Source organism: Gymnogyps californianus, chromosome 1, assembly GCF_018139145.2.
Source record: "Gymnogyps californianus isolate 813 chromosome 1, ASM1813914v2, whole genome shotgun sequence".
Classification (NCBI taxonomy): domain Eukaryota; kingdom Metazoa; phylum Chordata; class Aves; order Accipitriformes; family Cathartidae; genus Gymnogyps; species Gymnogyps californianus.
In genome coordinates this window covers 191,177,066-191,200,657 of record NC_059471.1, presented here as the reverse complement: position 1 = coordinate 191,200,657, position 23,592 = coordinate 191,177,066, and the positions used below count along the sequence as shown (strand labels likewise).

Here is a 23,592-nt window from a genome sequence, read left to right as displayed (position 1 = left end):
AAAGTTGATAAAATCAGCAGGTGTCACTTCACCAAAGAGCAAGTCTCCCCTGCCATCGGAGACATTCCTCCTCCCAACAAATTTAAGCATGGAGATGCATTCCTTTCTTCAAGTCGAAAGGTTTGTAGCCCTTCTGACATACCTGATTTGTTTACTTGACGCCACCTAATCAGTTGTCAAACCAGACTGAAGAGCTTCAGCTTGTAGTAGAACATGTGCATATGGCTCTACTCAGTCTGCAGGGTAGACAGATCGCCTCCGAGCATCCCTTGTCGATGCTTCATGAAACCCATCAGCCTTCAGACGGCTACGGGCTCTGCTTAGCGCTATTTGTTGTCAGTGTTATCTACCCACTTTAGCCTCCGGCCCTGTTTACGCTACAGGCAAGTAGTGTTTGACACCACTTATCCTTCGCGGAAGATGATTTGGTGGTTGTCCAAAACACAACCTCAAGCACAAGGAGTGACTCTTCGGCTGATTAAGCCTGGCTCTGCACCACCACGGCAGCGCCGCAGGACCCCTGCGGACACCCTGAGGGCAGAGGCTCGCGGCTCCTTTAAACTTCAGTCAAACAGCATGAGAAATATATCTTGTGCAAATAGTTTCATCTTTTTTAATGAAAATTCTCAAGAATATGTATTCCAAAATAAATGACACAGACTATTGTGTCTTTCTTCAGCTCACACCAAACATCACTGGAAACAGTACACTGGATGAACGTGGTCCAGTACAGCACCTTCCCTGACCTCAACCCTCACATCTCTTCATAAAGTGGTAAAAACAGACTTTCAGGCTTCATTATTTTTCTTGTTAATAGTGTGTTTCGACTGAAATTGGTACAACACATTACAGGTAGGGAAAAGCAAAGGGTTAAGTACTTCAGTAAGAAAAGGGTATGTGAGATCAAGTGTCCAACTATGAACATACAGTCTCCCCTGGCATGCAGTGTCAGGTCCCAGGGAAAAGACCTCAGTGGAAAGTCCCACTATGTCTTAATCATGTGCTCAACATGCCCCTTACTCCAAATATCTTTCTCGTGTCTGTGCAGAGAGAGTTAAGACTCTTCTGGAACACTGCTTTCATTGTATGCAATAATTGCTTCTTACGGGAGCAATTATTTTTACAGAATATATTCTATGAAAAAAATAGTTCACTCGGTTCAACTTCAGCCCTGCATTAGAGATGCAAATGAAAGCAACATATATGTGAATTTGTACTTCATCAGCAAACTAACCCTTCACCAACTTTTCACTGTCATTTACTAGCTTGAATTAACATCAATTTAAATGCAGTTAGTTAGATAACAGCCGCTTAAAGAAATGCCAATAACTTTTCTTTTGCTCTGAAATAATGTAAAAGATTTTTAAAAAGCACTTGTTGAAATGTGCCCTACGTGTCCTTTGATAAGGGCCCGCCCTGACGCAGGCAGTAGACAGACACGCACTGCACGCTCACTGTGGAAGCCAAAAGGGAACTGAATTATTTTACTTGCAATAGCCACAGTCATAATTCAGCTCTACCGCAAAGTGCAGTTGATTTACGTGCACTAAGCTACAGAGCCAGGAGATGTCTCCAGGGCAGGAGCTTTCTGAAGGGGTAATTTCCTGGTTAGCAAGCTGCAGTTAAAGCATTTATTTTCTTTAAAATCCGTCTGTTTAATTTTTCTTGTTTTCTGTTGCTATTAGTATTGCCTATCTAAAACAGAGTACTTCACTAGTTTATAACAGACAAGGACTACTATGTCTCCAGCACTAAACACAAAGCAAAACCCAATCAAATAAAAACCTACAGGACCAGGTGATGGATAGTGTGGACAGGCCGCTTGCAAGAAGCCATGGTGAAGTGATAAATCACCCTCTGAGGACGGTTTAAACAGAGCAAGACAGTCATGTCCATAGATCTTTACTCAAGCCAAAATCCAAGTTAGATGAAATGGGTATAGCAAGGTGGCTACTTTTTCCACCTACCCGGCCACAGCCAAGCTCAGGTCCCAGCCCTCCTCTTCCCAGACCTGCCCCACACCTGCCCCGTGCTTCCTAACCCAGAGCTCTGCTGTATCAGTGTTCACCCTCCCCTTGGGGAGCACCCAGCCCTTCCCAGTGCACAGCCAGGTCCCTCCTCTTCTCAAGCCCGTAGAAAAACCTTCTTCTCCCCTCTCTTCTGCCTTGCTCCATATCCTCTGCTTTAAGCCTCTCCTAAATCACCACACAGAAGCACAGGTTGCAAGGGAGTCCAAGCCCCCTGCTCAAGCAGGGCCAGCTGCAGCAGGTTGCTCATGGTCACATCCACCTGGGTTTTGAATGTCTCCAAGGACGGAGACTCCACAGCCTCTCTGGGCAACCTGCTCCAGTGTCTGACCACCCTCAGAGTAAAGTGTTTTCCCATGTTTGGACAAAATTTCCTGTGTTTCAGCATGTGCCCATTGCCTCTTGTCCTGCCACTGGGCCCCGCTGGGAATCCAATCTGTGTATCCAGTCCACCTCAAAGGCTGCGGCTCCTCTGGGCCCAGACTGCACCATTCCTTGCAATCTCCCAATCAAAATACCCTTCCATCTCAGCCAGAGGTCCCTTGGATGAAAATAAGGAGACAACAATGTGCACAGTTTATTTAAATAATGGCACACAAAGCAGACGTCCATATAACTTGATTCTTTTTGTCTTGTTTTTTCTAAAATCAGAATATCAAGTTTTTTGCACATGCCTTTGGAATTAACCTCAAATTCAAACTCAGCCTTAACAGCTGAATATTTTTCAGGCTTCTGTAATTTGTCCAAGGCTATTCACACAAGAAAACTTTTCTGTCCATCACTGCATCTGAAGTAAAATGGCATATAATAAAGTCAGCAAGTTTTAAGGAGCAGGAAGCCTGGATCTGAAAGCACAACATCGTGCCATCTCCTAATGCAGAGCTACTGAAGCCTAAATATAGATCCCTGTGAGGAATATTTTATAGTGAAAACTTTAACAAACAATCCATGACTTTTGCGAAATCAAGACCCCAATAATGCTAATGATTAGACCGAGCTAGGTTTAAGAGTGTATAATAAATAGATTTTAATACACTAATAAATACCAGTGGTAAGCCACAGAAAGTGTGTTTTTGCTTTCCCCCTTTTACCATCTTTAAAAAAATTAGAAATTGCAATAGTAACAGGATTCTTTTGCAGGCCTAATGGTACAGAAGTAACTCTTTCAACTGCAGTCTAAGGAAAAAAAACATGCTGTGATGACATAACTAAACATTTCCATGTCATCAAGCCCAATGAAACAGATTGTGTCAGGCAGTTCTGAAGCTTCTGCAGATAAAGGAAGATCATTAGAACCTTTGATTTCCCAAATCAAGGACTCTTCCATAATGTACTTTGGGGTGTTGCACAGTAATTGGGCTAGACAGCAGTTCAGAAACAAATAACAGTTTACTTTTTTAAAAAGTTACAATGTTTTTTATTGTTTCTTGAAAATAATCAGACAACTGATTTACTTATTTGCCTTTGTTGTGAAATAATTGAAAGAGAGTTTCTGAATTTCCTTGATTTGAAGCATCACTAACCTCAGAGAAAAATATGATCTTCTTAATCAAGTCTTCAGTTTTTTTCTTCCAATTGACAGATGAATTAGTATACTGTTGGCAACGAACAAAACATTTCACCCTCTTAAGATGCATCATTTTAGCTCAGAGTGAATATTGAAAACTCAGTTGTTTAATTTTCTTTCACAATCAGATAAATCCATGCTGCTTCTGGCAATACTGTGGCATAATTTTGTTACTTCTGCAGCAGCCAGCTATCTATTTCTGTATTTCTCAGCACCAAAAGTTCACAAAACCATGCCTTTAGAAGCTCTACTAGAGCTCTTTTATGATCCCTTTCAGTTGCATGCAGTTGTGCCCTGGCACTGCTACCCTGCTTTCAGCAGCCACGTGCTCACTGAACCCGTGTGAGCCCATGCTCACTGAACCCACCTTTTGGTACTGGCTCTCCAAAGCGGCATGTGGGGAACCAGGTCTGGGAACAGACCTGGCTGAGCAGAACATGGGGAAGAGCACACAGCAAGACCGGCTGCCCACCCGTGGAAAGCTGTTCAATGGAGCGCAGTCACCACTGACTCACGGCCATCTCTGCCATCTTTGCGATCAGAGGGTTCCCATTACCTGGGATGCTATTACTGCAGCAAATGTTGTGGTCGTCATCAAGCCCGCTAAAAATACAGCCTTTGGTCACCTTTGTACCCCTACATACCAGACCAGCAGATCTAACATACTGTTCTCTAAACAGGCAGAACTCAGCCTTTGGATAAAATAGCCTTTAGATACCAACAGACCGCATGTATAAGCTGTTCTTTTAAAAAGAGTACAGTTCTTATGGGAAATAGAAAACATCCTTTTTCATTTCAATGATGGTTGAAGTAGTTTCTGAATACAGTTTGAAAAGAAATGTAAGGTACTCTAGATTTAAAGGTGCTGCTTAAATGGGAATGGAGTACTGCATCTCAAATGACAAGAGTTGGTCTCAAGGCACAAGGTAGTTCAGTGAAATGAAGCACAGTCCCACAAAGGTGGATCCAGTGCAGTCCCTGAACTCCCACTGTGGAGGGAGAGCTCACCAGGCATCTTTCATTCATTCTAACTCTTCTGCCCTTTTATCTGTCTATTTATTTATTTATTGCATAGAGTTTGCTGTCTTCAAGCTGTCAGCAGGACTTTAGGAAGGCTTTTGCCCTTTCAAAGTCTCACCTAATTGCTCCTACACTCAAAGAGAAACCATTTCTCTTTCCACTTCCATCCTGCAACTCTCAAAACCTCTTTCTACAACATGCACAACTGATTAGAAAATGTTGACAGCAGAGTGCAGTGAGCCTCTTAGTGCTTCCCCTACCTCCAGACCGCCACCCTGGGTAATAGCTTCCCAAGAGCTCCAGTACAGTTTCTATTTAAAAGCTTCAGACCCTGCCAGAAGGAGCTGGGTTGTCAGATTTCCAATCTGTGCTCTCTGCACAGTACTCAGATGTGTTTCTGCAGCAGTAAGTATTAGCTCTCCCATGTGGCACGCACTTGCCCTTTACACAGACATGACTGAGGCCTTCCAGAAGTCTTCCTCCTTGTGCTCCTATTCCTCACTCATTTCTAGTCCAGACACAGCCGCCTTCTGACTGAGACAAGGAACTAGTGACCACTCGAGGAACGAGAGACAAGCGCCCACCCTGCCAGGGTCCAGAGATTTCCCATCAACCACCATCACTCACTCTAGCCCCAAAAAACCGATCACATCACGAGCCTCCTCGCAGGCCTCAGAGCCCATTTCCACTGCCCCGGAGTGGACTTAGCTATCCCAGTTTTTCCAAATCCCTGATTTTGCTTTGGTAGGGAGCTAAAAAAATTACCCATATGTTGTTCTTAGCAAAACCCACCTTCACAGGACTCAACAGACAGCAAAAGTCTTGTTTGAGAAATAACAGGCTAATGAAAGCACTACGCAAGAGACTGTCTAGTGTCATCACAGCAGTGCCATACTCAGCCCTTTCCAGCAAATAGTGAAGAACCCAAGCTAAATACTGCTGGATTGCTGTGTGACAGCAATCCACACGACAGACTGGGGTCATTTCCCAGGTCAGCCAAGGCTTTCACTGCTACAGGGATGTACTTGCATTTGCAACACCATTTTATCGAAAATCTTTATGAGTCTGCAATGGAGAGCTGCGCTTCAAGGTCCAGGCTCTGCTGAAAAGCCAGAGACCTGGCAATCAAAACACACTGCAGAGAAGAGACAGGGAGAGTCAGGACAGACTGAGGTGCGAGCACAATAGAAGAATGGCAGGAGATGGGAGAAGGTTAACAGAGTAATATGGCAGGGAGTGCCATCCGCCCCTCTCTGCGCGGTCACAGCTGCCTGAGCCACATCCTGTGACCGAAGAGAGCATCAACAACAAACCTCCTCCAAACCAGCACGGCTGTCAGAGGAATTTTCCCACAGTAAGGATCACATTCATTGCTCTGTGCCAGGAACAATATTGTATTGTAATGTCCCCGGGATTCCAGCAGACAGAAGAAAAAACATCCAACCTCAGCCATGAGCAAACTCCGAGAAACGGCTGAAGTCATGAGGAGCAATGCTCTTTTGGCTGCACTACAGCATGGCAGATTTTATATGTGTTGACCACATGGCCAAGCACGGTGACATGAACTCAAGTGAAGAATGGAGACTAGATCTTAACAAACCTTAAAAGGCTAATGATTAAACCACCGAGCTTGACCTTACCTGTAAATTCAAGGGAAAGCTGAAAAAGGACAGAAATCCCCAAGCATTAGATAAAAACAAGTGTCTGAACCTTATGGATGTATATGACCAAAAGGAAAAAAAAAAGGGGGGGGGGAAGAAAGAAAAAGAACAAAAAAGAAACAGAAACACTGAAGAAGAATTTGAAGCGCTTTCTTTACCTGTATAATCTCACAGATCTGTCAGTGGGAAGGGAACATGGTGATGGCCATGTAGACAACACTGCAAGCTTCACTGTTTAAAAAAAGAACACCTAGTATTTCCAAATATTTTTTCAAGGTTCTTTTTTGAAGCTTCCCTAACATGTGGCAAAGCTTATGTCCTCTTAAGAATTAGACTTTTCTTCTTATCTGTAATGGTCACTGTTGTTTTTCTTCATACACATTTTTCAAGTAATCTTTCTCAGCATTCGTATGAGAACAGGATTTCACAGCCACTCTGTTTTTCTTTCAGTTCAGGACCGCTCTATGCTTTCTCACAATCCTTACAGCAGGAAAGCTGTAGCCTGCATAGAGAGGAAAGCATAAATTACGCTATGACAGGTTTATAAGACTAATTCTAATAAATATCTCTCAGTAGCCTCCTATTCACTGTCTCCCTAGAAGAGCAAGGAGGGATTTTTCTGCTGGCAGCCCTTTCAACTGTATCAACGTATTTCATGGAAGCGCATGAATTTCAACGACACTTTGTCAGGGAAGCCCAGACAGACTTGCAGGCCAGGAGGAACAAGGAGGACCCCTCAGAGGTCCCCGGTCAGAGCACTGGCCTGGCTTAAGACAGACCAGAGACTTGACCCTATTTGATGACCAGATGCATTCAATCTACTTTTTTTCACCTCAGATCACTGCGAGACAGGCTTCAATCAAAGCTTCTTCCCCCACAAGACCCTGCTCTGGCCAATTCAACTGACCCAGGGCCAGGCAAGGCAGAGATGTGAAGTGGGATGCCCGTGTGCCGAGATGCAGCCACCAGCACCTGCAGCCCAGACCAGCCCGACCCACTTCCCAAAGGTGCCTCGTGTTTTCTTGCATCGTTTCATGGTGTTTTGTTCGGGTGTGCAGAAAGTTCAAAACAGCACTCAAAGCTCATTTCATTTCAGTAGGACCTTTATACGTATCTCAGTTTCATCCTATCTACTGCCAATGGATTTTTAGTGAGGGAAAAAAAAAAGCTTATCGCAGACAGAAAGAAATTACGGTCCAATGCTATCAAAATCAGCCATACCATGTTCTCTGCATGTGGTAGATATATTTTTCTCACAGTCACCCTTTCATGATTATTTATTGTCCTGTTCTTACTGTTTCAAAAAACACTTCATGCCTTACTCACATGTATTTATTTAAATATTGGTTCGGCTGTGTCATTGAAACTCTTAGAAATCCAAGTGTCTTTTTCAAAAGTTAATTAGGAACCTCTTTATTCAAGTACCATTGGCTTTCCTAGAAAGTCACGTCACTGCTGAAAGTAGGATTCTAATGAAATTCAGAACAACTTCACTTTGGAGACGTTAACCAGTCCAGCAGCTCATCTGTGCCACTGACCCATACCCGTACCATTTGTTACCAAAGTCTCTTACCACTGATATTCAAGTGAATGCTGCAGAGGCCAGAGAGGTCTGTGTGTTCACGCCTGTTTAAATCATACAAACTAGGAAGGTCTAGGATTAAAACTACAGGCTGAAGGATGATGTCCAAAAGCTAGAAGCATTTAGTACTAAAGCATCTTCTGCAACACTCGCAGAAGAGTTTCTTCCTATGTTACACTTGACATGGAACATATCAAATTATGGCTTTCTACCCTCAGACTAACTCCATTCTCCATAACATTACCTCAGTACACAAAATAACTAAGACTCAAAAGAGCAACATTAAAAAAAAAAAGTTAAAAGAAAAGCAGACTTAATCTGGTCATAGAGTTCTTGCCACCTTTATCTATCAACTCTCCTTTTCCGATTATGTAGAGAGAGTTGCACCAACTTTCAGAAATATTGAGAGTGTCTTTTAAGTTTTTCCCTTATGCAAGACGTGCAGCTGGACCTCTCCTTTGGCTCTCCATGAAATGCCTTTTACCCAGCCTCTCTGCACTTTTCCTTTTCAGCCCAAGCACAGAATATCTGACCCCACCCCCCACTTTTTGTTGTGAAACTGGAACATTACCAACATTTTTTCCTCAGTAGACAATTTATTTTTAAATCCATGGCAAAGAATGCAGCATAATATATTTTAAAACAACTGTTCTTAGTCATCCTTTCCATAATATTTCAACTCCTTCACAGGAAATATGATTCAGAACAGCAACAGAATAAAAAACAACGGTTTTCTATTAGCAAGTGTCCACAGCTCTTCATTTCAAATCTCAGTAATAATAAAAAAACGCAGTAATAAAAACTTGGATAAAGACTGACTCTTTGCAATAGCACTAATCAACAACTGGAGATCTGTCTGAAAGGTACACCATATTTCAGTGGTATATAGTCGGTCAGCTACTGAAACAAATGCTTAAATTATGTTGTTCATGTTAGGAGCATGACAGACCTTCTAGGTCTTCAAATAAGTAAAGTTTAATATTTAATAGGAGATAATATAGGTCTAAAACTAGATCGCCCTCCTCAAACAAATTCTCATTGATCCCAACTAGCTTGTACTCCTAAGGAAGATTTTCTATCCCAGATGAGGACAGAGAAGGTGTCCTATACCGTAATTCCCTGTTACTTCTTAAAAGCACATCATACGCACAGTAAGTGAGGTTAAATGCCTAGTCCTTCTAACAAACTAGTTCATTCCTCCTTTTTCCCCATAGCACTGATAAATAAAGGTAACGTGTTTTGTGTCAGTGATGAGGAAGGGTAGATGTCAGGTCTGAAGTGCCAGGTTCAAATTTTAAGGTTTTGTAAATTAAGCTTTGATAAATGCCAAGGCCATGGACCTACCCCACGAGTCTGGGCAGGCAATTTCGGTCACAACCAGGAATTATTCCTTGCTTCCCTGCTTACTGCATTACACTTTGGTACAAAAGTGCTCCTGCCATATAATGTAAAAGCAGATGAATCTTTCCACTGCACTTAGGGATCTTGTAGGCAATAAGATACTGTATTGACTGAAAGTATCTTACTGTGTGCAGCTAGGGGAAAAAATAGGAAATACTACTGCAAATAAATTTCCATTAAATTGCTACATTTCTTCTTTCCTGTAGTTGAATTATTACTTTGGCTTTGCTCACTGTCATGATTTTTTATTTTTAAGTTCTTTCTCCTAAAAAAGAGGAATAGGCTGTATATGAAATAATAAAAGTTATGCTGCTATTTTTCTTATGAAATTATTCAAAAATACAGACAACTTAGGTTCAAACCACAAATTCATGACCAAACATGAAAACATACTTTTATTCATGTTGCCATGAACTTTTTACCTATAGAACCCAGTGAGAAATCAGCTATTGACACCACTGTGAGCAGGTCTGACCATTCAGAAAAAAATGTAACAGGATAATGTCACCCTGGAATTAAATAAATTGTGTAAAAAACTAAGTGGTAATCAAAACATACAATGGTCTGACCTGTATTAAGCATTTTCTCTCAACTCCATTAAAAGGTTAAAGACAGTTATAAATACACTGTTCTCTAAAATTGGCTTAACAGAGGCAACATGGGCAGAATCATGGACCACGTCTGATGTTCAAAAGCTATAGAATTTGCTGCCCTGCTGACACCATGGTTTGCCGAGTGGAAAAAGCAAGATTTCTCTTAGAGAATACACTGCACCTGACAGAAAGTATTTGCAGAAAACAGTATCTGTGCCTTTGTCTAGACCTTACACATCCACAGACCGGATCCTGTTTGAGTACCTGAGGAGGAGAGGACATTCATCTCCATGGCCGTGGAGCTCCCAAGGATACCTACCTTCCATGGCACTATAACAGGACATTAAATAAGAAAAGCAACTGCACCTCCACAGTTATTTTTGCAATTAGATTCCCTCAGAAAACCTATTTGTCATCACTAATGAACAGGCTCTCACCTCTTATTCCTGGCAGAGTCCAGTGGTCTCAGACCGAGGCCTCAAGACACAGCCTCCTTGAGCCCCTGGGTATTTAAGGCAGATGTTTCCCAGCGAAGGGGTATAGATGTGCCACTGCCCTACCTGTACTTACCTGGGACAATCTATCCAAAGAAACTGGCTAAACAAAACAAGGTTTCTAGTCACAAATGTCTTACCTTGAAAAACAACATAAATCCAACACACCCTACCAGCTGGACCTTATCCTACCCTAAAGCCCCGGGTTTACCCAAAACCCCAAATCCCAGCAGTCGTTCTTGCCTCTTCTGATTTTTGTCCGTTAGGGTAAAAGGCCTCTATTCCTATGGGATCTCCTTTTTTCAAAGGCATTTCTCTTGCTGTCCATGCAGTTCACAGAGCAGAAATCCATCTTGGCTCATGAGTGTGGCTGGTTTCTGCCTAATCGCACAGGGACACTTTGTAAAGTCAGGGGCCTCACTGGCAGAAAACGACTGCCGCAGTTGTATGGAAAAGCTGTTGAGTTTAATCCATACCTTGCTGTGCCAGAAAATCTCCTCTAGCCCTGACTGTCCATGAAGTATCACATCTGTGCTGAGATAAAAACGCTGTGAACCAGAACACAAGTTACAACTATCAATGGTTTTCATACACCATAACGGAATTCATAACTTTATATGGCGATATTTCACACATGGTTACAAATACGCCTAAAAGCTCCTGAGCTTCTCACTTACTAGTAAATAAAGAAAAAAGTAACAGTGATTCCTTAAGTTTCTGTTTCTGGTTAACGCTGAAGATGAAAAACTGTTAACAAATCAACAGCAGAAAGAAGACAAATATCTGGTAAAAATCTGTTAACCTAAAATAGAGCCCTACATACTGATTTGAGATAGAAAAGCAGTATTTTTCAAACAAACACACCTACTGTTTGGAAATCTCTTCCAAGATTATGGACCCTTCCAAGTCCATAAAAGAAGTAGCAAGTACTGCATAAAAGGTCTTTAATCTTGGCTTTAGAGAAAATGGAAAAATTCATCAAATGTCTGCGTCATACAAATTAACAGTCAAAACCACAACACACAGTCAAGACCTTGTTATGGGTGAAACATTCCTGTGTATGACTTTACGACGTCAAACTTTTAACATCCACAATTATCTATAATTTCCCAACACTGTAAAACACTTTGGCACGTTGTTGTAAAGATTTTCCAAAGAGGCCAAGATCAAGATCATAGAACCATGGAATGGTTTGGGTTGGAAGAGACCTTTAAAGATCATCTAGTCCAACCTCCCTGCCATGGGCAGAGACATCTTTCACTAGATCAAGTTGCTCAAAGCCCCGTCCAACCTCACCTTGAACACTTCTAATGATGGGACACCCACAACTTCTCGGGCAACCTGTTCCAGAGTCTTACCACCCTCATTGTAAAAAATGTCTTCCTTATGTCCAATCTAAACCTACCCTCTTTGAATTTAAAACCACTGCCCCTTGTCCTGTCACTACAGGCCTTGGTAAAAAGTCTGTCCCCATCTCTCTTATAAGCCCCCTTTATATATTGGAAGGCCGCAATAAGGTCTCCCCGGAGCCTTCTCTTCTCCAGGCTGAACAACCCCAACCCTCTCAGCCTTTCTTCATCGGAGAGGTGTTCTGGCCCCAGGATCAGAAATCAGAAGTGACACTCCAACACACACATTGTGTTTAATGGTCAGACACTGAAGGAGATTAATTTCCATCTCCTAGGCGTAAGACGCACATAACATGCACACAGAGAGAGATGCCACACAGTACACAGAGGAGAGCAAACAGTGAGTCTCCTGGAGGGCAAAGATACAGCCCAGAGCATCAAACTACCGGTTTGCTCATGTTCAGCTACATCAGTAACTTCATCTCAATGACCTTCCTGTCTGCCACATGCTATCCCTCTCCTCAATTCATAAATTTTGACAAAACTACGTAAAAAGAAGGAAGATTCTCAAGCGGTGTAAATAAACTGTACAGCCAATTTAGTCCATGGAAGTAAACGGATTCAGGACAGCTACAGAAGCAGTGACCAGATTTAGGTTTTTTGCCTGGCAAACTCTCCTTCAGCTCAACTAACCACCTTGCTACTTCATTAAACTTTGCAGCCTTTGCTCAGCAATTTGGACAAGGAAGACATTAAATTCCTCAGACTTTGCTTTCAATGACTTGAAATTGGCTTCGCAACAACCCATGGTTATTCTCAAGTGTCTGCCAGCTTGGCCTTACTCTCCCATTGACAGTGACACTGGGTTACCTCTTTCGCTCACCCCAGAGGACACCTAACACCTATTCACATCCAGCTTTCAGTACTCCCCAGGTTGCCCAAGGAACATCAGACAGAAGGGTTTGCCCAAGGCTTCAATCACCTACAGAGCACCAGAGGAACCTCCGAAGCATGACAAACTAAATCTGACAGCATTTTTCCATTAGCTACAAGAGCCATAAAATTAAAGCTTCTGGTCAGTCAATGCCCTTCTGTTTCCATTTACAGTTAAGAATGCAAAAACTTGACCGTAATTTCTTTCCCAAACTCTCCTCAGCCTGTTCCAATTTTGGGACAGAATTCAGTCTAGTCAAAAATATTTTTAAACAATGATGTGGTTTATTTATAATTGGAAAAGTGATCTTAGTAATCATCAAAATTACTAGAAGTTACTAAATTTAAAACACAACGACTGCATTTTCTTCTCTCCCCATACAGAGCAACAGATTGAACAGAAAATCTGAGTGCTGCTGCACACGGCTCAACAGAATCCCCTCCCTCCATGAACAGCTGCAGCCAGAGCCAGGAAAAAAAAAAACAAAAAGCAAAAAATCCCAAACCAGCCAAACAAACGCAGGTGTCAGGAATGGTAAAGAATATGAAATAAATAATCTCTTTTATGTATTGTAGTTCACCTATACTTTATGAGTACTACCACCCTATCCAAAAAAAATAACTGCAGAGGGAGATGTAGCAGTGGCAATAAAAATTTTAAGATTTAAAAAATCAGTATCATTTAGGTCATTTAAGAATTAAAGGAGAAGGGATGCTGTAAGTGTATGTAGAATAAAGAAGCAGAATTGCAAAAAAGCAGCCATTCAATAAAATAAGGGACAAATTGAGAACTGTACAAGAAAACAGGCTTTCACTAAACACATAATTTACTTGCAATGGTCATCAAGAAAAGACGATGCTGAAGTCAAGAACTAGCAGAACTCAAAGTTGGAATTACAATAAGACTATCCAAAAGAGTAACAAAAGGAAAGCCAAGTGGCAAACTCACATCTGAAAGTAAATTAGAGGTGAAGAAGGAGAGGCAGATTACAATTGGCATCTGCTCATTATTTTACATTGTCTGCTGCATCTGCATCTGGTATTACCTATTCTCAAGAAAAAAAAATACACCACCCCCCCAAAAAAAATCAGTCCCCACCTCCCCCAAACAACACTAGAAATGCCCTGAGTGACTCCACCATGGAGGTTTCTACGTTCTGCGTAGCTTCTGGAGCACAGCCTGCTAGCACACACAAAACCCCCTACACTGCTCGAAAATATCAAGAACACATTAAAAACCCTGCTTTACAGATAACAGGAAACTGTTTGATGGTTTCCAGACTAACCTGAAGCTTTCAACATACATTATATTATGTTTGAACAGGAGACTCTCTTGTCTTCCCAAGTTAACACTGCAATCCGTCACGCTTACTCCAGCTATGTGACACTCTGTAAAAGCAAAAGCAAGACTAAGGCTGTGGTCTGACAGGTATTTCTGGCTGCAGGTCAGGCGTTAAGTGATTTTTCACTGTGAACGGCTGTCGTCACCGCTCTCCCTACCTGGGGGAATGCCCAAAGGTCTGCTGGCATAACAGCACAGCAGCCGATCTACGGGTCAGCTCTGCCTGAGGGATGGAGGTCTCAACCAGAACCAAGCAAAACCACTGTATGGAAAAAGTGTTTGAGCTAACTGAGATCACTTTGTCTTGCCACATCTGTCCAGATGTATACCTGCTTTTGCAGCACAAGTCAGGTGGGCAACAGCAATGAGGCATTTCCCATAGGAGGCTTCAAGTGCATTGGCTTTCATGCTGAATGAAATCTAACCATGATTCAGTTGGTTTTTACTCTCCGTAGTCCCAGGTCAGGGCTATGTAACAGCCAAGGATTCCTTTGCCTTTGGAGTAAAAATGTCAAGATTTTGCCTCCACTAAGATTTTACAGTAGTACTGCAAATAGGTGTTAATTATATTGCATGAGGGAGAAAGAGAGAAAAATCACTGTTTTGGTAATGAAGTCATTGCTTCTTGGTCATCTCTGGATGCCAGTCTCCAGCTTGTTAAGCATTTCCCATTCTCCCATACAACACACTGAACTCATGTGTCTGACCACTGGAAATGAAATTTCATGGCAATTAAACCCCATCCTTCCTGCCTATTTATTTTCAATCAAAGGACCTTTCTCAGGAAAGCAGACAGCCTAGTTCCAAGCATGAGTAGAGGGAATTAAAATAAATGCTAGCAAAGATGCAATAGCTTTTACGTTATCTGCGATGGCTCCTCGAGGGCTTCACAGAGGATCCAAGTATGGAAAGGAAAGCTGTTATGTTCTCACTCTCCCCACACAGCTAGATGTTAAAAGCCTTTCACCTAAATTTGGTTTTAAAATTGTAAAAAGGAAGTGACACATGGATTTTGAATTCTTTCCATATCATTGTCCGTGTTCCTCCATGTGCTGCAAATTTGGGAAGGGGCTGTGGTGATATGGCTGAAGCAAGAAAAAAGTAAATTCAAACACAACTGGAGGAAGAGCGTGTGAGAAAGTTATCACTCATTTAAAATCTGGAGAGGAAATGAGAACTTCACAGTCAAATGATATTGGGTAACACTTGAGAAATAAATCAATAAACCAGGCATTATTTGCCTTTTCCTTTACATATGAAGAATTGTTCTTAATGAAAAATACACAGTAAGCCCCGCTCATATTTCACATTCACTTATATGTTCTCAGCTTCAGATGTTACAATACAATTGGACAAATTCAGCTGTTAAAAGTATTTCCATAGGAAACGACTTCACATGCAAACTTCTTTTAATTCTTCTGACCTTGCCATTGTCGTTCGGCATTAGAAGATGTGGTAAGCTAAGGAAGGGCCGAGGGCTTGTCTACCCAAGGCAGCTATTCTTTAAAAGTCACTGCCCTTCCAATTATTTTATACCATGTTAAATGCAAGAGAGGAGAAGGCTGAAATATATATTTATGCAAACAGATGTAGGAGATGACTTACCGGAACAGAACACCTATCCCTACGCCCTTGACATTCAATGTGAGTTGCTGGTAGCCATACAAATTTGTTTTCTTGTATTCTCTCTTTGAAATCTCTCTAAAAATCTTAGTTAAGCTGCTGTCTTGATGGACACTAGCAAATATTTTTGTTCCATTTATGAACATCTGTCATAAACACACATCACAGCTGAGACTGCCTTTAATAAAATACTTAACAGACAAAAATTTTAAGTATTTAAATTGCTTCTACCTAGTATGCCTCACTATAAGTCTCCTTTTAGCTGAAATGGTTCACTTTTACAACAAGCCACACACACAAAAATCAATTTAATAACCACAGAGCAGGTGGGGACCTGGCATTACAAACCACTGAGACCTGCTCAGCACTTGGCAACCTACTCTAAACCATACCTGCAATGCTATTTTTCATCTTTTATCGCTTACATTTATCTTTGGTCTGGATAGATCACATAAAGGTGGGAGCTAGTATTTAATACACAGCCGTATAAAGACTAGTCACCTGAGCCCCAATCTAGTTGAAACTCCCCAAATAAGCTCATGGATAAAATCCCAATGAAGCAGACGCGCGCTATTCCAGAGGCCCCTGATGTTGAAGAGTCTGTTTTAACTGCCTGAGCAGCTGCAAAAAACTACATACTTGTATTTTTAAGTGATGCTATTCTGCATACACAAAATATCAATGGCAGTCCAGAGAAAGAACATAAAGCAGCTGGAGAACAAACTGAATGAACAGAACTAGAGCTTAGTTGATTTGATTTATAAAAGAACAATGATTTATAAAAGAACAACCTGCTATACGATTCTTTTAGCAAGGCAGACATAAGCATCAAAGGAAAGCAATGACTTCTTTCCTGACAAATCCCTGATAAAAAATGTCAAATGCTAAAAATGAGCAATATACATATTCTTCTTTTATAAAGATGATATTGAATCAAAGGGGGCATTTTTTGAGACTTGCATCAGTGTCCATAGCTACAGGTGCCTGAATGGATCAGCTGTATTTAAGGGAGAAAAAAAAAATAAAGTAACCACCAGCTTTAATTTGTTTGTACATATACAAAACCAACAACAAAAAATATGTCTGAATGTATACACAAATGCTCAGACAGATGATACATGACATCTATCTAATAACGACTGGGGAGGAGATGAACCTTCAGGAAATTAAGCTAATTTTGCTGTTTGTACAGAATAAGCCAGCCAGAGTCAGGCACATGTCAGACTGTGCTTATAATGGGCTCCACAAGAAAGCACTCCGAGTCGTGGTCCCAGGGAAGCGCTGTACGTGCAGAGATGTTCTGCACCAGCCTTCAAAGATGGCCTTCTGCTGCGGGTTAGGCTATGCCGCAGGAAGGCAGCCGGCGGCTTTGGCAGGGGATTGCTCACCTCCCGCTGCCCGACCCGCTCCTGCTGCACAGCACAGGCGGTACTCCGTGTTTGGGGGGCAGCTCCTCAACCACTGGAGGCTGCCACCCGATGTGGCAGGATAAACTAGCATGAGTTTTCCAGTGCCTTACTTTAAGTCTGTAAAAATGCTTTGTGGCCTTAACGGTTGAGGCAGTGGGTTATGCAAAGGCAGGCAGGCGGGTACCAGTTACCTGCTCAGCACTTCAGTGTAAATTGTCCTCACTGTCTTAAGGACTGCAGTCTGCAAGAGCGTTGGCACGCAGATGAAGCACCCATCACCACAACAGTTTCAAACTCGCAGTCTAGCTTATTTTGTGGTAATCGCTTCAGGAAGACAAATATGAGACAACTTTAGTCAACAATCAGTCTTCTAGTCCTGCATTTTCCATTTTTTGTCCTACTTAAAATAATCCGGCTTTACGGCAGTCACCATAAAAATCCTTCAATTTACTGTAGCCCAGGACCTGGGTCTCATCAACCTCATCTTTCATCTGACCTTGTAAAAGCAATGTAGAGGACCACCTCACAAGCAGACTTCTGAAGGTCAAGGGTGGGACTTGACTTTGCCTTACAACTAACATCAGTTGTAGCATGGCCCTACTACTATATTTCTTACCTATCACGTGACTGCGTTCAACTCAATACTTCCCCTCTGAGGATAACTTGATGCAATAATAATGACAGTTCAGGGTCTCCGCTTGCGTATGAAGGGGCTCCATCACATTCACAAGTTTGCTGCATGAGGCTGTGTCTGTGTGTGCATGCGTCCACTATCGGAAACTGATGACGACCCTTCGTTAGGTCTCTGACACACAATCAGACCTAAGTTTTTTTCAGACTACGTTTCCCACAGGCCGCAGCCGCCTCTCCTTGTCCCTGGATGCCTCCTGTGTCTTTAACAGGATGCCCTCTAGTGCATAAACTGTACTTGGACTTTTCCACTTCTGCCCACATTACTGCGTTATCAAATGCAAAATCTGTTTAAGGCAGCCTAGGCAAGGCATGATGCAGGGCCCAGCTCAAGCGCTAAGGAAAGGACTAGAAGGGAACTAGCAAAGACAAGGGGAAAAAAATACCTACAAACCAATAGCATAGAACAAAAGTCTAATCTTACTGTTCCCATTTGAATAGCAACCACTAGGAAATGGAAGTGACTCAATGCAAGTGTATTGGCATCTAGTTAGTTTTCTGCATGATAAACATCTGCTGAATCGAAACTATAATTTTATCCCCTTCATAAACAAATTCAATGAATCCTTTCTACTAAACTTAAACTGCAACGTGCCAAATGGTAACGTTAATGGTCTCTGTAAATAAATATGCAGTTTATTTTGTTCACTATAAATTAAGAACAGAATTCAAACTTCAAACTGTTCCCATCTACTGCCATGCAGTGTTGGCAATCCCCCGGCCAGAGGGACCCATATCTTAAGAACAATGTTGAAGACCCGAGTCAGCCAACGTTCATCTTGCTGAACTATGGCATTCACAGAAAGCAAACACTGTAACCAAGTTTGTTTGAACTGGCCTGTATTTTTGGTTTATTATTACTTTATGGTGTTCTCACATCTCTCATTGATTTTAACTTTTATTCCAAACTGACAGCGTAACTTCCTGCAAAAGCAATGGCTACGATGCACAGTACAGCATTACACTAGTGTACAAGTAAAAGGATACTGTGCCATTATAGATGCACATAATATATTGTATATCAGATATTTAATGTTTTTCTTTCAGTTAGCAAAGCACTTTCTGGTTTATTACTATGCTTATTATAAAGAGTATATAAATAAATACATGTTAATAAGTAAACTAATGGCTGACTAAAGCATCTAGGTGATGAAATACCACGGGTGCTTCTGAAAATTGCCCTGTAGATGTAATTTCAGTCTGCCTGTTAAAAATACATACCCCAAATAAACTAACGCTATAAACTGGAACAGAGAAGATACTTTTAATATCAATGTATTTTCACCATAAAGACCAAAGGCAGATAAAAATCTAAGGAGGGAGGGGGAAAGGAAGAGGACAAAGCCCTTAGTTAAAAGGCAGGCTCAGGTACAGCTGGTGAGGGCACAGGTATATGGTACTGCTTCCGTATACAAATAAAAATACATCCAGAGAACCGCAGAGCTCATCCCGCACAAGACACATCGCTACCTGCTCTGTCAACGCAATGGGTTTCTGATCCTTATGCAAGGAGAAAGTTTCTGAAGGGCTAAGCCCAGGACCCCCACTGCCGCAGCCCGCAGCGCCTGTCGTGCGAGGCCCTGCGAGGGGATGTCGGCCCCCCGGACACCACCAGCCCCTTCGCTCCTAAAACAAAGGCATTTGTGAGAAAAGGCTTCATAAAATTTCATTGCTCCCAGCACCCTTCTCCCTTAAATGCTTCTCTGTCACATTAGATTAGAAAAGGAAAAGGAACGTGAAATTAAACAAGAGAGGTTTTGGTTGGCAGGCCTTTCGTTATTCATTTACTGTTTGTTATTGACTTTTGTGCCTGCGCAGAAGGATCACGTGCGTGTGCATTGGAAAGAGGATGACTGCAATTTACAGAGGGCTGTGTATGTAAGGGAGCTCAACGGCCGGAGAAGCTCTCTGTGGATTCTCTCTGTGCCTGGTTTTTGGATTGTTGGGGTTTTTTTTAAACTAAGAAAGTCTCCAGTGTTCACCCTGGGCTAAACCACAAACTCCCCTGTACCTCTAAGGGTCCATTGCAAAGATGCAAAGGGGTCGTAACCGGAGAGGAAGATCTGAGATCTTCGGTGATCCCCAGGGCGGCAGCCGCTCTCCCGATGAACCGAGCTGGGACAGCATTTACAGCTACCGAGCCACCTCACAATAACTGAGTGGCAGCTGGTCTCATTTGCACCACCAAACAAAACGGCCCCTAACAGCCCTGCAGTAAAGTGGAGAGCATAGCGGTATACAAACCCACGCATTTCTGCCTTCCAGTAAGAGGAACTCCACCATATCTAGGGAAGAATGCATTTGTAATGAAGGTATTACAGGAATATTTACTTCAAGCCTGTATTACTAGCTCACCTAAGGAAAGTAGAAACGATGCTGACTAGTCCTGCACATTGTTGACTCTGCACCCCAGCTGACAAAGCACTTGTAGAGCTGTGTATTTATAGACCTAGACCCTCAAACACAACAGGGACAGTACTATATAATTATTCAGAAACCTCAATAAAACCAATTGCCTAATAAGGATGTTGTTCCATAATCAGTCATTGCCAGCTTGAATGTGGCCTGCAGAAAAACTGGGAATTTTAGATCTACCTGAGTTTTAGAAGACAGCAGAATAGTATTTGAAGCACCCAAAATTTTCAGCTGAGTGATTTAGTAATTACTGGGTTTGGCTTATATCGTGTAAAATTCATCATATTGTCAGAAAGCTTACAATACCTTGTAAAACTGAAAATTTATCTTGCAACTTCAAGAGCTTAAAAAAATGTGTGGGAAGATAACTGATTAAAACTCTTTAAACATAAAAGCACCTGAGAAACTTTGCAGTTTAAGTTTAGATAAGTCAGCCTTTTTTAACACACAATACTCACTAAATATCTTTATTTAATGCTGTCTAACCTGCACTGCTATCAGTTCTCAGTTTCTTGATACCTGTGATGTTCCAAACACAGGAAGGCAGCAAATGTGCAGACTTATTTCAGACTGCTGGGGGGGTGTTTGGGAGTCTTTCATGCTAAACACCCTCTTCTACCAGTACCTAATGTCAAAAAACTCTCGGGGCAACACAGTCGTTGCATTAGAGTCAGTAGGAGCTTTGCCGACTGCTGCAAGCAGGCCAGAACTGCAACACAGACTTTCTCAAAATAATCACGGCAAGTTAAATTCCATTTCTGCCTCATAGACACCAATCTATCAGCTAAGGCTTTAAAATAAAGCAACATCAGCCCTGTACAAGTAACACCCACAAACCCTGGGATGTTCAAAGATTCCGCTCTGCTTTGGTGAGGACAAAAGGCACAGAAACAAAATTATATCTGCTAAAAGTCAGACTGAGTTATACCTTAAGAGTTGTATAAAACCACTTAATATATATCAAAATAAACCCAGCAAACCAGTAAGATTACTTCAACAACATAAATAATGAGACAGCAAGGTAAGAAATAGGATATAGTAGTCCCCAAAACAAAGTGAATAGTTATTTCACTTTTGAATGGGAACAAAACTGTTGAATGTGGAGGAAAAAAACAATAAAAGTAAGTGCAAGAAAAGAGATACTGTGACAGCAGAAACAGAGACATAATTCAAAGAGCTTAACACGTTCAAGACATGGCTGAGTGCACAATGAAAGGAATATACATAAATCACCTTACTGAAAGAAGTGGCATTTGAAAAATCAAGCCCAGCATCAAGACAGTTTTAATAAACTGATGAAACTCCCCAAACTATGCCAGAAAACCTCATTTTTCTATATTTAACACACAGACCCAAGCTACTGCACTACTGACAAAGCAGTACTATGTGAAACTTCAGAATTTTAAAGATAACAATAAATTAAGCAACACAGGTAAATGAAAAATTGGGTAAAATGCAAAATAAATAAATCATGCCAGACCAACCGGATGTGTCTCTTTATTATAAACAGCCAGTTTTCTAGCCAAGAAAAATGAGTAGCTCTAAACTGTCTGGATTTCAGTAGAGTATATGACAGTGCCATAGGTAGGTAGTTAAAACAGGAGACGTGGGGAAGAGAGAGAGGAACTGGCAGAGATGGAGAAACCTGCAGCTTGCCTGGGAGCACTGAGCTATGAGGAGAGCCCATGGAGCTGTCAACTGAACCTCACTGAATATTTTCGTTACCAAAACCAGAAGGGTGCAGAAGAAGGCTGGTATGAGCTGCCAGAGAAGCTGGATCAAAGTTAATGGTGCAAAGGGCAAGGGACCAGCAAGGGTTTCTGCTCACAGCTGGTCAGCTGGCATGACAAGTCCACACCTACTCTATGACCACATACTGCTATGATCCACCAAGGAGATACCGACACAAAAAAAGGCAATGTTAAACATATGACTACACAGCAAAATATTTCCAGTGGAAGGCGAGAAAGATTAATTACACTATAGAAGGCAGTTAACGAAGCCTTACCTTGGTGTATGACATACAATGCTGGTTACCCAATTATGAAATGGATAGAAAACTGAAAGAGTAGAGTATTACTAGTATGATCAAGGACACCCAGCTGTTTTAGGAGAGCAGCCTGAGGACAGCCTAACTGACTCAACCTCACAAGGGGAGGACAAAGAGGGAAAATCCCATGTGAGTGCATTGGGAACCAGCCCTCATGGCGGCTGTGCAGTTTCTGAAAGTAAAGGAGGGAGCTGTCCCGAGCACAAACACGTGCAAGCCAGCCACGAATACATCTGGGCTGGAGTAAAAGCAAGGTTTCTAACCATCAGAGTTATCAAGTTCCAGAAAAATCTTTCAGTGCAGTGGTTTATGGGAAGATAACGTAAAACATGACTGAGGACTGGAGTGGCGGACCCAGAGAGCCCCGTCCACCTCTCTAGTCCCACACAGCACAGCTCCTACCTACTCCTCACGGGAGGCAGGGTAGCTATGCTAGGACATCATGGGTGAAAATCCTGGCTCCCGCGGAGCCACTGACAAAACGCCCTCAAAATCCTCACTCGCCAGGTCTAGGGAAATCCTGCAGTCCAGGCACCTTCAGAAGTCCTGGAGCTAATGAGAGCTCCTCATGGCTTGTGTTCCCCCCACGACTACATGGCTTTTGGGGCTGCTGCTAACACAGCTGTGATCAGCACTTTTAAACCATAGACTCTTAACAAGGATTTCTGGAGGGAAATCCAAGTTAGGAATATGTACGACAATATTTATTGCTAAGGAGATTCTCTTGTGCTTGTATCATTCCTCCTTTGTCCTGACCCAAAGAGCTGGACAGACAGACATAGGCACCAGAAGGCACTTCTATACCACCCAATGCAGCACGGTACAGGAGCCTACTCTGAGCAGGCAGATAAATCCATAAAGTCAAGTGCTATCGAGGAGACACTTCTGGCTCCTAAAAGCAGTAGGTCTGCATCAGTGCAGCCCTGCACGAGACCTCCTCAGCTCCTTCTCTCAGCAGGGAGGGCTCATCAGCTCGGCTGCAGCATCCTGCTGCTGCGCAAAGTCAGCTTCTGCTCGAGAAGTGGCTGGAGTCACACTCCAAGACTCTCTGTCCCCTTGTCCCCTGCACAGGGCACGACAGGCCAGCTGCACGCCTTCTCCTAATGGGGTCTGGTTTAGCCTTCTCTCTGAAAACTGAGGAAATGACTAGTCTGGGACTCTAAGCTGAGATTTGTGTAAAACACCAGCTGGGTATGCTGCTATCAAGTTCACTTCGGAATTAAAAATAGCAAGAGAAATTTCACATGGAAGATTAAGTGCATTAGTGGATCATATAACCTTGCTCCAGACCAAGCCACGCTGTAAACAATTTTCAGTTCTCAGCATAAAACATACAGGCAGTGCCATCAAAACATTTAGTTATGTGAAGATCAACATCTATGGCACTCTCAGGTTACAAGCATATTTTCTTGAGAAATGAATGGCAGCCTTACAAA

General features: G+C 42.2%; 1 protein-coding gene across 4 annotated transcripts in view; it reads right to left on the bottom strand.

Moving 5' to 3' along the window:
* The window catches only part of ST7 (suppression of tumorigenicity 7), a 157,968-nt gene that overhangs the window by 124,404 nt on the left and 9,972 nt on the right, over nt 1-23,592 (bottom strand). The window contains exon 1 of one of the 4 annotated variants that reach the window (XM_050903737.1): nt 6,434-6,482. The exons of the other annotated variants lie outside the window; for them this stretch is intronic. The gene's annotated coding sequence lies outside the window, so the exon portion shown is untranslated. Of the gene's footprint in view, nt 1-6,433; nt 6,483-23,592 lie in introns of those variants that run through there. 4 annotated transcript variants of the gene reach the window in all.